Genomic DNA, 18,900 nt, shown 5'->3' with positions numbered 1-18,900 from the left:
TTTAAGTCGAATGACTCCAAAACTCCATCCTTTTGGAGTTGGGCTATGCGCTTCTTGTTGACATGTCCAAGATGACAATGCCACAAGTATGCCTTGTCCAAAACATTGGACGAATCAATGTTCAATATATTATTTCTTAGGTTATCCTCAACATTCACAATTTCATATACACCATTGCAAGGTAATGCATCAAAATAAAATACACCAGTATAATAAGCATTAATAGTACCAACTTCATTATTGAAAGAAAAGATAAAACCTTGTTTGTACGAACTATGAAAGGAAATAATATTTCTCGCTATATCGGCCGAGTAACAACAATTATTCAAATCTAAATTTAAGGGTGCGTTTGTTTCAAAGGATTCCTATGGAAAGTGAAGGAATTGGAAATTAAAATCCAATGGTCAACGTGTTTGGCTTACCAAATGAATGGAATCAAATTTCCATAATCATCTTTCAATTCCATATTTGATTGATTTCTAATTCTTTACCAAATGAATGGAATCAAATTTCCATAATCATCTTTCAATTCCCTATTTGATTGTTTCTAATTCTGTCCCTGAACATGAAGAATCTATATTCAATTCCATATCTTTTTATTTAAATAGATGGCTACCTTCATATTATCAATACGATTTTGAAATAAAAAAAAATACGTGATTTTCATTATCCTTTCCATGATTATTGTCTACCATCGATCACATATATTTCTATCTCTCCATCGGTGCTGCAAAAGGATTCATCGACATTGACGACTGTTGTGAAGGAGTGCTATCATCGTATCTTACCTGAGGTGAGTTAATATTCTATTTCTTTGTTGTATCCTTCATCTATGAAGATATGCTACTGTACTTCATCTCTTATCAGCAATCATCTTTGTTGTATTCACGATCTTTGATGTATACTTCATCTATGAAGATATGCTATTGTATTTCTTTGTTGAACCTGTGAACCTGTCGAATTCTTCTATTGTACTTCATCTTTGTCTTCATTTACATGAAGTATCAGCAATTATCCATACAAGTATACATAATGGTTAATTTTGTGTTTCAGATTTATTGTTGGTAATGTGTAAAAACTACTTGTATAAGTATGCCCACCAAGTGTTTGTGTTTTTTCTTGTGTGGTGTTTTCTTTCTTTTACCTACATAACTTTTTTTATTTTCAATACTTTTTCCATTTATGTTTGTTTTCTTTGAAAAAATGAGTAAAAAATCCACGAAATGTGTTAAAAGCCATAATTAAAAACCACTATATTCACAAAAATGAGTTGATAGATTGTAATGAGTTATGCTAATTACTAAATTACTTGCACCAACAAATTTCAACTATATCTCAAATTTGTTGACTATCCAATTCCACAACAATTTCAGCTATTATGTCTTCAAAATATTAAATTTTCTTTTGTGGGAGATGATTAGGAAATGGCACGGCTTAGTCTAACTAGAAGCAAACATAGAATGAAAATAAGTCAAATAGTCGTTACATTTTGGAATGAAGTTATGACTGCAATCACGTGGTTTTTTTTTATCACAGTGTGCAAGCTACTACAAATATACAGGGGGTAAACTACGTATGAAAAACATATCGTTGGATGTGGATCGGCAATCAATATTGCACAAATATGCATACAAAAGTGATACCGCGTGTATATCAAATCTTAGGATGACCCGAAGATGTTTCACAAAGTTATGTGACATGCCTCATACATTAGGTGGGCTAAGAACAAGTAGATATATGGATATTGATGAACAAGTGGCCATATTTCTTCACATTATTGCACATGATGTGAAGAATCGGGTCATGATAGGTCGTTTCCAACGTTATGGACAAACAATTAGCAAAATTGTTATGCTAGTTTGCAATGTGGTGATAAGGTTACATTCACATTTGCTTAAGAAGCCTAAACCTGTTATAGAAAACTCCACAGATCAAGGCTGGAAGTGGTTCAAGGTATATATAAAACTTATATACTTTTTCAAGTAGTGCATAAATTGCTTGATACGACATATAACCATTTCTTTTCTTATATCGTGTAGAACTGTCTAGGAGCTTTAGATGGAACACATATAAAGTGCTTAGTACCACTTAAAGACAAGCCTAAATACAGGACAAGAAAAAATGATATTGCCACAAATGTCCTAGGGGTGTGTTCACAAGACATACAATTTATCTATGTTTTACCAGGATGGAAGGGACCAGTTGCAGATGGTAGAGTGTTTCGAGATGCCCTACTTTGGCCACATGGGTTGAAGGTCCCAAGGCTGGGTATGTATAATAATTGTTATTTGTGTATTAGTTATTAATTATGCTAACTATATATATATATATATATATATATATATATATATATATATATATATATATGTGTGTGTGTGTGTGTGTGTGTGTGTGTATAGGTTATTATTTAGTAGATGCTGGTTATACAAATGGTGAATGTTTCTTAGCCCCGTATAGAGGTCAAAGATATCATTCGAATGATTGGCGTGTAGGAAACCAACCAACTACACTGAAGTAATTATTCAACAGGAAACATTCTTCTGGGAAAAATGTTATAGAAAGATGTTTTGGTATTTTGAAGGCGAGATGTGGAATTTTAAGGGACAACTCATATTATCCTACCGATCTAAAAAATAAGAACATAATGGCATGTTGTCTTCTTCATAATTATATAAGACAAGAAATGAGAAGTGATCCATTTGAGAACCAATTTGAGCTAGATGAGGGAACCAGCGATGTTGGTGGAGGAGACGATAATAATATCACTTATGTTGCTGTATCAACCGAGTGGACTACATTTAGAAACAACTTAGCACAAACGATGTTTCATTCTTGGAATACTACACATTAATCATTTCTTTTTTTTTTATGTTTATCTATTACTTTTAAAGAATTTGTGCTACATTTTTTATTTTCAATAATGAATTATTTTCTTTCTACTGGTTACATTTTTAACACACATGGTTGAGTATTTTTTATTGTATGCATTGTTTCATCTTATTATTATGTTTATAACAATAGGTGTCATGGAAAAAAGTAGAAACTATCACAACTGGACAATTCCTGAAGATGCCAAGCTTGTGGAAGCATTGGTAAATATGGTGAACATGGGAGAATTTAAAGCGGATAATGGTTTTAAATCTGGATATTTACAACGTCTAGAAAACGCAGTGAAGGAAAAAATTCCTAACTCTGGCATATTGGGTAAACCCCACATTGAGTCAAGGATCAAAACCATGAAAAAATATTGGCAAGTCATTTATGATATGCTGAATGGTACAAATACAAGTGGTTTTGGTTATGATAGCTCAACTCATTTATGTAACAGTTGAACCATCAGTTTGGGACTCTTACATACAAGTTCAATATTAAAACTGTTATATATTTTGTTAGTTTTTAACTATTTATATTATAATTTTTATTTGCTAACCTTTTATGATACAAAATAGGTTCATAAAGAGGCACGAAAATGGAGAAATAAGATATTTCCTCATTACGAGGATTTATGTATCATTTTTGGTAAGGATAGAGCACAAGGGAATAAAGCCAAGGATTTTGCCCAAATGGAAGAAGGTGCAAATAATGAAGAGCAATCTGAACAAATAGAAGATGGTATTTGTAACAACCCGAAGTTGTTCATAGCCGAAAACCCGTTCTACCCGAATAACTCGTCGGAAATCGAAATGTCCCGTTATCGTTTTTGGGCTTAGTTAACTAAAATTATATATTTATTTTCATTCAATGAGGGTCCAAACCATTTAGGAACTCATGAATTTAGCCCAAAACATTTATTTCATAAGTTTTAGAAATATCCTCGTCGGGTGACTGAAACTCAATCGGGTGCGACCCAAAGCATCGTTTAAGGTCAGTATCGGGTAGAATTCCACCGTGTCCAAGTTTTAGGAACTATATAAACATGTTTTAGCACTCATTTGAAGCTTTTTCCTTCTCTCTCTACTCTCTCTCTAACCTCTCTCCTAAATCTAAGGATTAAGTGTCCAAAACTCAAATTTAAGGCTTCAAATCCTTAAGGTACCTTCCTAGCCTTAATCTATAGCATGTTTAGCTTCCAAATTAGACATTTAATCATAAAATTTGACATTGTATGTGAGTTTACGGCCCAGGAGGCAGCCTAGGCCGTAAACACCATTTTGAAGGGTTTTTAGCCCTTAAACTCCTTCCTAGACTCAAATGGACTTTAGATATGGCTAAGGGACTTCAAGATATGGACTTAGAACACCTAAAACTATAATTTTGTGGACTTTGAAGGAGTTTACGGCCAAGGCATAAGCTTGGGCCGTAAACTCATGAAAATGGTGTTTCTCATGCCTTTAAACCCTTCCAAAACACCTCTATGGCTTATATATGAATTATAGGACTTTGATTCTTGCATTTGGACACTTGAAACATTAATTTTGAGGGAATTAGATGAGTTTACGGCCAAGGAGAGTTCTTGGGCCGTAAACTCCACAAAACTTGGCATAAATCTCATTCTAAGGTGTTAGAAAGCCATCCAACACCACCAAAAGCCTTGGAATAAATCAAGGGACCAACCAAAAATACTTTGAGGGCCTAAAACACAACATTTATGGGGTTTCTAAGGGTTTACGGCCAAGACATGTTCTTGGGCCGTAAACTCCAAAATTTTTGGTGTTAGAATGCAAACTACACACCCCTAAGGCCCTTAGATGAATTTTAGAAGTCCTTTCATGCATGTTCTAGACCTTGAAACACCTTGGAACACCACACACAAGAGTTTACGGCCATGAAGGGGGTTTCATGGGTCGTAAACTCCACAAATCCCCCAAAAATCCCATGCAAACTCATGTTAGGCCTTGGATTAATTTTACCAATCACATGTGATTTGTTCTAGCACCATTTAGCATCATTTTCATAAGGATTAAGGAGTTTACGGCCAGGAGCCTATGCTAGGCCGTAAACTCCCATAAATTAATCATTTTGGTGATTTTAATCCATTCCATGCATTTAGATCAAAGCCTAGAATCATTTCCCATGTCCATGTAAGCCATTTAAGCCATTTAAACACCCAAAACCACACCCACATGAGTTTACGGCCGTAAACTCATGTATGTGTGTGTTTTGTGGTTGTAAACTCATTTAAAAGTTTACTCATGGGGAGTAAACTCAAGTCCCAAGTTCCTAGTGTCATTTCCCATCCCTAAACGCCACCCGGGCCCCTCCAAACACTTGTATCGGAGTGTTTTCGCGACTTGAAGCAATTGTCCCTATCCAACAATTAATCTAAGTCCTAATTAGACACAAATGTGTATCTTTACATTATAATTAGGAATCTCGTGTATTTGCAAGCCCCGGATCAACTCTTAGCATCCAAATCGTCCTACTTCTCGTCCGGTGAGTTCATACCCCTACGCCTTTTTCACTGTTTTTAACTGTTTTCAGGGGGGAATACAAGCAAACCAAAACTGTTTACAAATCATAAACTATGTGTTTCAAATAATATCTGGCAATCTTATAAATTCTTTTTACTCCTTATGTATTATATTGAGCACAAGGAATGATTATCAATTACAATTAAATGGATTTTAGTTAAGAAAATAACCAATCTAATCAAATTATTATGGGAATAATTTGGGGTTCTATGTTACTCTTTATATCAAGTATTGATACCTGTATTAAGTTATTAGATAAACTATATCTGGTTCAGTTTATCTCTATACCATTCGAATGGTTTGCCAGATAGTCTCATTGTATGTAACTATTTTCACTGAATCGTGTCTTAAAGTCTTTGTATGTTTGTTATCGTATGAGAATCTTGTGAATAGTTTAATACTATTTTGTGAGATAGTCACTACCCTTTATGGATGATCAAGTAAATCCTCTCCGGAAGTGTAACCAGAGTCTCCTGGAGGGAGAGCGAAGAGTTTGTGAATAGATCTATTCGGGACTGACAATCCTACACCTTAACTGCTAGCTACAGTTAGGCGGGCACGCCTGAGGTGACAAATTCTGGATATCATTCGACGTCTGACTAACGTCAAGGAGGTCTCGTTGTCGTATCAGTATGGTTACCCGACTCACAATACGTATTAATATAAACTTATTCACAGCTAGAATCTGTTTAGAATCTATATCTTGTTCGGGATGGTAATCCCATGGTTTTATGTCTATATCTCGTTCAGGATGATAATCCCATGATCTTGAGTCTATATTTCGTTCGGGATGGCAATCCCATGGTTTTGAAACTAAAACTTATACGGGATGATAATCCCATGATTTTATCAAACTATCTTATATCTAGTTTCGGGATAGTGATCCCATGGTTTATCAAGTTATCTTATATCTAGTTTCGGGATAGTGATCCCATGGTTTATCAAGTTATCTTATATCTAGTTTCGGGTTAGTGATCCCATGGTTTTTATCGAATTATCTTATAACTGGTTCGGGATGTAGTCCCAAGGTTTTCAAAATACTTTCTATTTATAGCTCGTCTAAAGTATAGTTTTGTGAATTAAACTATACTATGTGTTATCCAATAAATCTTACAATTAGGAAAATATGGGATTTTCCTGGGGTTAACTTATATCTATAACAGAACTGTAACGAAAGATAACTTAACTACCTTACATAAGAAAATATAGGATTTTCTTGGATATCAATTCTTTTCATAAAACTAAAGGAAATCGATACATTTTCACAAAACAAAACCGCTTATGAACTCACCAGCTTTATGCTGATTTTCAAACCGCTTGTATTCTCAGGTCCAAGTTAGACAGGTACCCGGCGATATCTTTTGGTGAAGATGGAGTGCTGCGAAGACTCGTCTCTTTTGTTCATATGATATATGTATAACTTTGTACAATTTACTTTTGAACCAAATGTAAACTTTCATATATATATATGTAATGTAATGGTTGTTTACTGTGATTACTATGTACATTGGATTTGATACACAACATGGAGTCAACCCCTGGAACGTTTCCGCCTTTGGTTTTCGGGGTGTGACAGTATTGAAGAATAACCCACAGAAAATGAAGAATCTCCAAACACGACCTCAAAGAAGAGAAAAAGAGTTGATGATGTTATTAAAGGAATAACTATTGCAGCTAACATCCTTGGTGAAAAACTTGAAAAAACAGCAAATAACATGAATCAAGCAATACTAGGAGAAACAAAAGTACAAAAAAAAAAAGCTTCGATGGATATTCCTGAAATTTCAAAAATGCAACCTTTGAGTGCCTTGGATAGGTTCGAAGCAAGTAGGAAAATAATGTGTGATCTAGAAATCATGTTATGTTTTTTGGAGTTTGGAAGGAGAAAATCGGGAGGATTTTGTGAGGTTCGTGTTGGAAGAGTGATATGATTATGAAGTAGGTATCTAGACATTATTTCACATAGTGTGTGGTTAACTTCCTTTTTTTTAATTTAGATTGGAAATAGTGAATGACATTTGTTGATTTATATTATAATATATAATCGTTTTATTTCAATTTTAAAAATGTTTTTATGATTTAATAAAAAAATGACATATTACAAAATTCATTTTCTAATTCCTTTGGGAAAACAGCAAACCAAACAGAAAACAAATTCCATTTCATGTCAACCAAACAAATTTAAGTTTCTACTACATTCAGATTCCAATTCCTCCAGATTCCAATTCCTTCGACAAATTCCATTCCCTTCAAAAACATTTTGCAAACCAAACGCAACCTAAACCATTACTAAGCAATAAAGAATAAACTCCAATCTTGGTCATATAAGACATTTTCCTATTTCCCATGATTAAGTTTATCTTCCCGTGCTCTACATCCCTACCTCTTTTTAGTCCTTGCAGATCATAACAAATGTGAAATCCACAACCCGTATCAAGTACTTGGGGAAACTTCGTTTCCAGTTCCCTTTTTCATGACAATGGAAGCAATCAGCATGCTTCAGATTGAAAGATGAATTAGCATAACTAGCTTTGGTCCCACTAAAAGAGGATCCATCAAGAGACTTTCCCTTGAGATTCTTGGAGGGAGCCTTCCTCTTCTTTCCCTTCCCATGCCTGATTGCTAGAACAGGGGCAAAAGTAGTAGTAGTAGGAGTAGACACAACCGATTTGCCTTTCAGGTTGCTTTTTTTAGTCCTTAAAAGGCATTGAAGCTTGCTAAGAGTGACCTCCTCCTTGTTCATATGATAGGTCATATGAAACCGATCATCAAAAGAAGGTAAAGAGTGTAGAATAATATCTATGGCCAATTCTTCATCAAAATTGGCATTCAATTAAACAAGCGATTCACGAATCTCTGCATCTTTTGCAAGTGGGTCGTGATGGGTTCACCATCCTTCACTTTGGTTGTGATCATGGAGGCAATGATCTCATACCTCTCCTGCCGAGCACTTTGATGGTATTTTCCATCAAATCTTGATACATTTCAAAAGCATAGTAGTCCTCATAGGACTTCTGCAGCTCAGCAGTCATGATAGCAATCATTAGATACGACACCTTTGTCGCATCCCTCTCATGAGTAGTGTGTTCAACGATTTGTTCAGGAGTGGAAGTGCTACATCAATCTCCTTAAGCTCTTTATCTAGGACATATTCTTTGTCCTCATAGTGAATAGCCATTCTGATTTTACGAATCCAGTCATTGAAGTTCGAGCCATCGAAAATGACCCTCCCATATAGGTTCATGAGGGAGAAAGAGCCTGAAGGGATTGCGTTGGAAGCATTGTTTGGGATAGACATCTAAAAAGGAAGAAGAACAAAGTTTAGGTTAGATGACAACCCTTAATATTACACCCAATATGAAATATTAAGGCTAGGACCCAACACAATATTCAACAATTGCGAAGAGGGATGTCGTAATCCAATTGTAAAATATTTGAAGGTAGGTAAATGAATATTTACCAATTTCCGCCATAAAAAACAAAAGAGATTATTAAGTTTTAATTGGTTTGAAATTCCTAGATCTTTGAGATTCATTGAACTTTTCAATGGCATGTTTAAATATCGATTATGCCCTTCAAGTTTGTGACTGGGTTGCCGAGGATCACAAACAAAGTGTGAATAACCATGCAAATTAAATTGGTACACCCAATGTTACAAATCACCTTATCAATGTGACTATTAACCACAAATGCTCTATTAATCTATGATTAACATCAAGATACCCTTTTCCACACATTGTCAGTCCCAGCTTAGTGTGTCGGTTAACCACACATGCTCTACTAATGACTAAACAAGGTGCAAAGTGTAATTTCATGGATTAGCACCATTTTCACATTTTTCCTAAACTAACTAAGATTGGGAATTTAATAAAAGTTTAGTTACTTTCTATTTATCATTATACTTTTAATGAGGGAGAATTAATTTCATATCCTTCCCGTTCGGCTAACGACCCTCCACCAGCCAAGGAAGTTGTGGGTCAGAGTGGACACCCATTAAACCGCCATTTTATAGGCAGTAACCTTATACCCCCTATAGACCGGCTTCGTGAATGAGGCCTACTAACGGTAAGACCGACTAGTCTTATACACACTCATACACACACACAAATATATATATATATATATATATATATATATATGTGTGTGTGTGTGTGTGTGTGTGTGTGTGTATTATTAAACTTATAATATTATAAACTATAAGGGTTGAATTTTAACTTTTAAATGTAACAACACAAAAATCAAAGGTAAAAATTTCATTTTTAATATAACCCAAAATAGATATAATTTTTCCAAACATTTCAAATCATCATTAAGTAAAACATTTATCAGAGTTCTTCCCAAAATCATTCATTGCGGAAATCATAGCTGTGTGCACTGCGATTAATCCGAGCCCTTCCCTTCCAAAACGATGATACCTGAAACAATAAACAAAACCTGTAAGCACGAAGCTTAGTGAGTTTCCCAGAGCATACCATACACACAATCCACATAACACATATCCTGTTAGCTATAAAAGCTACATGTATCACATAATCCATGCATACATAAAACCTAGGAAAGCCATAGGCTACCCCACATGGTCTTACTTCCAATGCCATGGGCTACCCCCACATGGTCTTTACCTAGGACTTCCATGGGCTACCCTACATGGTCTTACAGACAATTTCATAGGCTACCCCACATGGTCTTTACCTAGTACTGCCATGGGCTACCCCACATGGTCTTACATCCAATGCCACAGGCTCCCCCGGGGTCTTCCATGCAAGTATCATAAAGACAACTAGCATAACACATATCATATAATCACTAGCATACCACTTAACATAAAGCTAGCTACCATACAAAATATCTTTACTACAACTAGTGTACCACATAACATAAAATGGGCTGGGCTTGGTGCCTTAGACCCATTGGTATGGTAAGAAGACTCACCTCGAATGCAGAAGCTTCCTGAGGAAATCCTTAACTGCTGCCCCCACCAGTTACCCGAGCTGTCACTACCAGTCAACATACCCAATTAGCAATTGGGTCCCATACCATAATCCTTGGTCCATGCACGGGGTAAAATGACTATTTTACCCTTGCCCAATATGATCCAAAACAAAGGGTCCAAACCCAAAACAAAATCCCAACATTATAATGTCCATAAGACCATCAATGGCCCAAATTTCCAAATTTGGCCCAGACCTTTCCAATGGACTTTATACTAAATCCTAATACTTTCCCTAGTGAATAATCATGACCCAAATGGCCCACGAAGGCCCACAACAACCTAGTCCAAGAATTGGCCCAAACCCAGGCCCATAATGCGAAGTCTATTTTCATATTGGGCCACAAGTCCCAATAGGCACAACTATTCCATTATTGGCCCAAAGATGCATTCAGGCACAACTATCAACAATTCTAGGCCCAAAACCATTAGGGCCCAAAGGTTCGAAGTCCACAAAGGCCCAAGTCCTCCTGAGAGCGTACGCCCAACGTACCTCTTCTGTACGCTTAATGTACTGAGCAAATGGACTGTACGCGCAACGTACTACATAGTATGCCCAGCGTACAAGCAGCTCATGCACAACATCCATTAAGTGCTTAATACTTGATCCAATAAGTCCAAATCACAGATCTGAGCTATACTTAACATCTAAACCCATAAAGTCACTGACTTGGTAACTTTGCATGCCCCAAAAAAACCCAAACTCCAAAAATAGCATTCTACTTCCATAAATGTGACCCTAACTCAAGCAAGAAACCATTAAGACCATCAAGATGGCAAATTTCTGCCTTAGGGACTCAAATAGCATCAAGGGTGGCAACCCTAAGCCTAAAAATAGATTTGGAACCATAAAGCTCCATTTTTGGGAACAAAAGATCCAAAAACTCAACATAGTATATCTAAGCATTCAATGGTCAAGTTCAGAGCTTTATACCTTCATTAAGCTGAGAATGAGTCCAAAAAGCCAGATCCATAAGCTCCTCTTTGATTCCCATCCTTGCGTGTTGCATCATACGCCAACTTCTTGAAAATGGGGTAAACACCCCAAAAAAATGGACTCCATAAGCTCAAAATGCCACCATGGATGCTATATGACGATTTCTAATGTTTAGAGGGGTGGAGGCTGAAGATGTTAGCGTTTGGTTATGAAGTAAAGGGTTTAAATAGGGTCCAAGACCCTAAAATAGGGTTCTGATCTGATGGAGTTACGCCCAGCGTAATTCTGGTACGCCCAACTTACGCCAGAGAACCTTCGCGACCACCCCTGGTCATTACGCCCAACGTAACCCAAAGTACACCCAACGTACTCCCTTTTTCCCTAGTACGCCCAGCGTACTCCTTGTGTATGCCCAGCGTACTCGGCTAAGCCTGAAACTACTAAACTTCCGAAAGCCATAAATTCTTCGTTATAAATCAGTTTTCAACGATCCTTATATCCACGGAAAGGTGATGAGAAGCTCTACACTTCTAACATCTAAAACTTTCCTTAAGACCTACCAAACAATAGTCCATTATCCATAAAATACCGAACTGACACTTTACAAAATTACCCCTAGGCTCCAAAACATAACCCAAACACCCGAAACACTTCTAATACATCACCCGCACCCGAATGATCCTAGATCATACCTTCTATAGAGCCATACTCCTTATAAAGACCAACCTTCAATTCGGTATAGAGCGTTACAACTCTCCCCCACTTAAATTAGATTTCGTCCTCGAAATCATGCATCACCGTCCCCGACACTCCAGACAACCAGAACAACACCGCCACAGACCCGTTAATACCACAGCCTACTCAAGGCATTTGAAACCAATCCTCATAAGGTTCTATAACACGGAGATGAACAAATTCCTTTCAACTCGATCACACCTGCCCCACCTGAAATTTAAAGTCTCAAGATGGTCTGTCTCCCTAACAGACTGCCCACAATGAATCATTATCGAACTGATTTCCCATGAAACCAGTCTAGATAGAATACTTCCCACTCGCAATACCTTGATGCTTCCTAAAGAACAATATCACCGACCAACCGCGGCTACCGAATAATAAGCAACTCCACATACAGACCCCAAATCACTGAAGTCGCTCCTACTCCCCTTGCTGCCACATGGATGCTTTCCTGGAGAACACTCGGGGGCCTCCCTGGTCTCAACCTTTCTGCCAACCGATCCCAACACAAAAGGTGAATACCACTAGAATAGTTGCAGACTTACATCACACTCAGCCTCCGTCGACCCATCGCTTCCTGATTCCGACCTGTCGTGGCTCTATTACAAACAGGGCCACTCGAGACACATCACAATGGCTTAAACTACCATCAAACCAATCCGATCACCACCCTAGAATTCTGCCCTCGATGCCCTTGGCATATAGATTCCCCACATCCACACTCACTGAAACAAAATCCCGCATGAATTCCGATTCGGGTTCCTATCCAAATCCAAATTGTTACTACGGTCCTATCACAAGATCCTCGAATCGGCATTTGCATATTGTACCATGACTTTCTGTCATCCTTTACTCGACCGATTAATAAGTACCCTTAGCCAATTCCTTGAGACTTCCAGTCTCGCACCTGGTCCAACCACCAGGTTCCTATGAGATCCAATAATAGGGCTACCCATCTATAGCCCTACAAAAACATGCACTGTTCGACCACAAGATCCTATATCACAAGGTCCAACGCTTAGCCCATCAGTCTCTACCAGTTCCATCCTAAATTCCCATAACCACCCGAGCTAGCCCTCGGATATCTAATCGGTCAATCACATTTGGTCCTGATCCTCACCATAACCCTGCGAACTAGCCTGCCCTAGTCCAAATCACTCGAGAGAACCCGTGAACGCTACGGCTACCATGTAATCTTACAACACTTCCCACACCATCTGTTCATTAGTGAATGCTACGGCTCCCCCGTAGTCTTACAACACTTTCACCATGACTGTCCATACACATCTCAAAGTTGAGCACCTATGCAGTCTATCCTCATAAACTGAACTCAAGTACTGACTGGGAGAAAACCTGGTTCCCTCCCCCGAAGTCTACAATATGACATCAGAAAGACGCGTTCCAAATGTTGGAGAGTTTCCCGAACTCCCATCCCACGATATCCGATACTCAGTCGGCCCCTAAGGCCGCCTTTCCTCCCAAAAAGGAGAATGTGAGACGCATCCTCGTTTCACACTCGCTTTTATCCTAGATATCTAAATGATTCTCTCCCACTTAGATTCGGTTCAATCCGTTTGGCACATGAAAATTGAAGAATTCCTAATCCTCATTACGTTCCAATGTTTACCTTGCTGACGACCGGTACTTGCCAAAGCTAGAACACCATAAATAACCATGCACAAACAGCACACTACCTGAAATCCAGCTAACACTTCTTGTATCCCAACTACATCAATGACTTCAAACTCTTAAAAGCGACAATCCGTTCAGATCTCGGAGTCCAACGAACGGATAGTCTAACCAAAACCTCAGCGACAACTCTTGCTTCCCCCGGCAATCCTGATAGCTCTTCCAAACGTAAATACCAAGGCTACTGAAAACTAGACATAACTCCCTCGCTCAAGCCCTTGGACCAACCTCAAAAATGACTGGAGCAGGTGTACCAACTGATCCTCCCTGACCGTCAGAAAATCGATGTCCTTGTTGTCCACCTGAACACAACGAAAATATAATGGGCTTACTCCCTATGGGAAATCCCTGAAGACGTTGCCAAACTTGCTACACTTGATGCAACCCATATCACTAAACATATTGTAACAACGACTTGAAGCAATCACAGTATACGCGAAATCCGCTCCGCGAGGTACATCCGGCCGAGGATCCTTCAAGATTCCTCGTCATGTTGAAAGGCATCTGTCAACCCTTGCTATCCCAGACAATAGCAAAAATCCGACCCGAGATCCAACTCATCATGACTCCGCAAGCGATACAATTACCCAATACCCACCGGAAATGGCCGAAGATAGCATAACCACAACATTAGAAGGGTTCCTAACCTCCTCCAGTGGTACCCCGACCACCCTGAGAAGATAATGTAGCACCTCATTCCGATCCCAATGACAGTCTACAACCTTTGAAATGAAACTTCATCGTGCAAATCATGTGAGCGTCGTGTTGGATCCAACCCTGATGGCCTCTCGAAACTTGATCCAAACTCTTGGGTCTCCGCTCGAGACCCTCCAATCATTTCGCCTAACCTAAACCTATCTCATTGAGGTACTCCTAATCTATCTTCCGTACTAAACTCTGAGGTCCATATCATTCAGGGTCTCGCACCCTGATCCCCTCACGCGTGCTCATCCTCATTCTGCAAAGCAACTATTCCCACGATCAAGGCATAACCAAGAATTCTCCTTCCCATAAGTTTCTCAGATTCTCCATGACTCTCACCGATTCGAGTATGGATCTTGTGCTTTCAGTAGTACGGGCCCAATACTACCTTCCACACCTATCCATACTTTCCTCAGCAATCCTCTTGAATCCTCTAAGTCACTTACTTCACCGATACACTAACTGTCTGCTAAACAGCAAGACAATCTCTACCGTAGAACCTCCTAGGCTCCCCCAAGGTTCCTAACTTCACCGAACTGCCCCACTAAGCTCACTAGAGCATATCATAGGCATTCCTAGGATCCCAACCTCGCCCGGCCCACAGCTGCTGAAATATTCCCATTATTGTCAACTAGCTACCTCATGAATATAGCCACATGTAGCAGAGATCAGATAATCCTTCAAGTAAAAGACCCATCCCTAGAACGGTTGGACTCATACAAGAGCTGCGCAATAGGGTCAAGTCCATCACTATGAGATTATCCATTATGTGCTACATGTGATTTCGCATATTCACCTAATAGCTAACTCACATTAATAAGAGTCCTACAAAGCACAAAGCAACCAACATTAAGGTAATCGGTAAATCTAACCAGCATACACTAGACAAGTCAGTCTATCCTCACATCCAATCTGCAACCAGGTAACATCTGTCACTAATCTCATCCTTGGCTCTCCCTAGGGTAGTCTCCAACCTACTAAGCTATCATCAGACAATCACTCGACATACCACAACCCATGATGTCCACATCCATCCATCCTCATTGTCGGCTGCCTTTGTGCATGCAAATTGTACACAGAACAGGAAACAAATCCTAACCGTATACAATTTTTAAAACATACACTTAACAATTACAAATACCAATTATCATTCTAATTCCAACATGACATCCAATATCCTCATGGCTACAAGTACCACATATCAGGCCAACCTATTGCTGACTACTTAGCACTAACATGCAAGTCTACCAGCTCATACAACATATAAAGGCATCTCCCCTAGCCCTAACTAGCATGCGATTCACAGATTCATAAACCAAATCTTAACAGACAACATATGTGGGTATTCTGCGGAAAATTACTTGAGCTCAGCCGATTGCATGCACCACACCGTTTCTTGTCTTAGAAATTATTTACTCGAAAACCTCTTTCTTTCGAAAACTTTACAGATCCTCAATTTGAGTCCAGACTCACCCAAAAGTATGTTTGAATCCCTCAAACCAAGGCTCTGATACCAACTTGTAACGACCTGAAAATCAAGGGTAAAAATTTCATTTTTAATATAACCCAAAATAGATATCATTTATTCCAAAATTTTCAAATCATCATTAAGTAAAACATTTATCAGAGTTCATCCCAAAATCATTCATTGCGGAAATCATAGGTGTGTGCAATACGATCAATCCGAGCCCTTCCCTTCCAAAACGATGATACCTGAATCAATAAACAACACCTGTAAGCATGAAGCTTAATGAGTTTCCCAGAGCATACGATACACACAATCCACATAACACATATCATGTTAGCTATAAAAGCTACCTATATCACATAAGCCATGCATACATAAAACCTAGGAAAGCCATGGGCTACCCCACATGGTCTTACTTCCAATGCATGGGCTACCCCACATGGTCTTTACCTAGGACTGCCATGGGCTACCCTACATGGTCTTACTTCCAATGCATGGGCTACCCCACATGGTCTTTACCTAGGACTGCCATGGGCTACCCTACATGGTCTTACATACAATGCCATGGGCTACCCCACATGGTCTTTACCTAGGACTGCCATGGGCTACCCCACATGGTCTTACATCATTTGCCACGGGCTCCCCCGGGGTCTTCCATGCAAGTATCACCAAGACAACTAGCATAACACATATCATATAATCACTAGCATACCACATAGCATACCAATTAACACATATCATTTTAAGCTGAGAATGAGTCCAAAAAGACAGATCCATAAGCTCCTCCTTGATTCCCATCCTTGCATCAAACTCCAACTTCTTGAAAATGGGGTAAACACCCCAAAAAAATGGACTCCATAAGCTTAAAATGTCACCATGGATGCTATATGACGATTTCTAATGTTTAGAGGGGTGGAGGCTGAAGATGTTAGGGTTTGGTTATGAAGTAAGGGGTTTAAATAGGGTCCAAGACCCTAAAATAGGTTTTTGATCTGACGGAATTACGCCCATCGTAATTCTGGTACGCCCAACGTACACCAGAGAACCTTCGCGACAACTCCTCGTCATTACGCCCAGTGTAACCCAAAGTACGCCCAACGTACTCCCTTTTTCCCCTGTACGCCCAACGTACTCCTTGTGTACGCCCGGCGTACTCGGCTAAGCCTGAAACTACTAAACTTCCGAAAGCCATAACTTCTTCGTTAAAAATCCATTTTCAACGATCCTTATATCCACGGAAAGGTGACGAGAAGCTCTACACTTCTAACATCTCAAAATTTACTTAAGACCTCCCGAACAAAAATCCAATATCCACAAAAGCCCGAACTGACACTTTACCAAATTACCCCTAGGCGCCAAAACATAACCCGAACACCCGAAACACTTCTAATACATCACCCGCACCCGAATGAGCCTAGATCTTACCTTATATAGAGCCATACTCCTTATAAAGACCAACCTTCGACCCATAGCCTTAGACTAGAAGTCAATTCGGTACAGAGCGTTACATTAAAAGTCCAGGGTTTGGAATTAAAGTTTCATTGATAAGACTTTACAAATTCCAAAACTTGAGGGCAAGTTTTGAAACTTTTCAAAACTCTTCATGTTCATAACTTATAAGTTTAATTGGATTTTAATGTATGAGACTTTTCATTTTCCATAACTTGAGAACAAGTTATGGAGGTCATTAAAATTCGTCTAGATCATTTTTCTAACAACTAAAATTATCACATAATCTTTGATCTAACTAAACTCATAATCAAGATAATTTCAAGTCAACAATTTGAAAGCAATTTTGTTTATCATATAAAAACAACAATTATTTTAAAACGTTGACAATTATCTTTTGTTTGTATGAGTACAAGCACTACCGTATCATAAAAAACATTTCCAATGATCCAAAACAGTTTTTGGTAGTGTTCATAATCCAAACCAGGCCAAGAAACACAAAATTCTGCAAACACAGCCTTCAACTCATCGAGTTCATGAACTGGACTCAGTGATTTGTTTTGTTACTAAGTGGACTCGTCGAGTTTGTTCATGGATTCGGCGAGTTCACTAGTCAGAGGCCAAAATTTCGACTTTTTCAGCTTCGAAAAAACTAGTAAGCATCATATATAATAGAAAACAATCCTAGGCTTTGATACCATTGTTGGGTTTTGAGCACTATAACACTCCTATGGTGCACATGCAACCTTAAATGCTTTGGATCTATGTTTTCTCTAATTATACATGCATTTTCTTTTTCCAAAGCATCCACCCTAGCTAGCATACAATTGAAGCTATACAATAAAACCTTAGTTTAAATGCTTACCTCTTGAGTAGGGTAGAGTTCTTAACCTTTGAAAGCTTGAGCACCTCATGTGTTATGCCTCTAATGGTTCACAAACACCAATATGGAAGAGGAGGCTTAAGAGAATAAGTTACTTATCTCAAAAAGTTGGTGTAACCGATTTTGGCTCATAAGGGTTTTATTTATAGTGTGGTAAATGCTAGGGTTACACTTTGTAAACCCTAATGCTCCATGACTTTTCACATTCTTATGCTCCATGGGTTTAACCTCCATGGACTATCCATGGGTTAACTTATTGGTTTAGCCCACCTAAATAATCAGGGATCATTGCCCCACACTACAATAATCATTGATTTACATAATCAATCTCATATATTTAATTAGTCTCTTTTGACCACAAGATTAATTCCAAATTAATTCTTCAACAATACTAATTAAATAATATGATTTCATATATTAATATATTATACTTGTAATATATTAATTAATCATAAATAACACCTTACTCTCAAAAGTCCATCCTATAAAATTTCACTGGTGAAGGCAACCCAAAAGGACCATTCTACTATCGGGTCAAGTACATCCCAGTTATAGTTATGGGCTTAGACACCAAATCCAACAAGTATAGGTGAAATGGTGGCGAAAAACCAAGGGACAACAGCCCCTTAAGGTTCA

General features: G+C 38.4%; 1 pseudogene; it reads left to right on the top strand.

The window, feature by feature from the left end:
- The first annotated feature begins 1,424 nt into the window (after nucleotides 1-1,424).
- On the top strand, nucleotides 1,425-2,851 carry LOC145094927 (uncharacterized; annotated as a pseudogene).
- The last annotated feature ends 16,049 nt before the right edge of the window (nucleotides 2,852-18,900 follow it).

Source organism: Lactuca serriola, chromosome 3 (genome assembly GCF_051521515.1).
Source record: "Lactuca serriola cultivar US96UC23 chromosome 3, Lser_US96UC23_V15, whole genome shotgun sequence".
Lineage (NCBI taxonomy): Eukaryota > Viridiplantae > Streptophyta > Magnoliopsida > Asterales > Asteraceae > Lactuca > Lactuca serriola.
The sequence above is the reverse complement of the archived record's forward strand: the minus strand, read 5'-3'. Positions and strand labels throughout refer to the sequence as shown.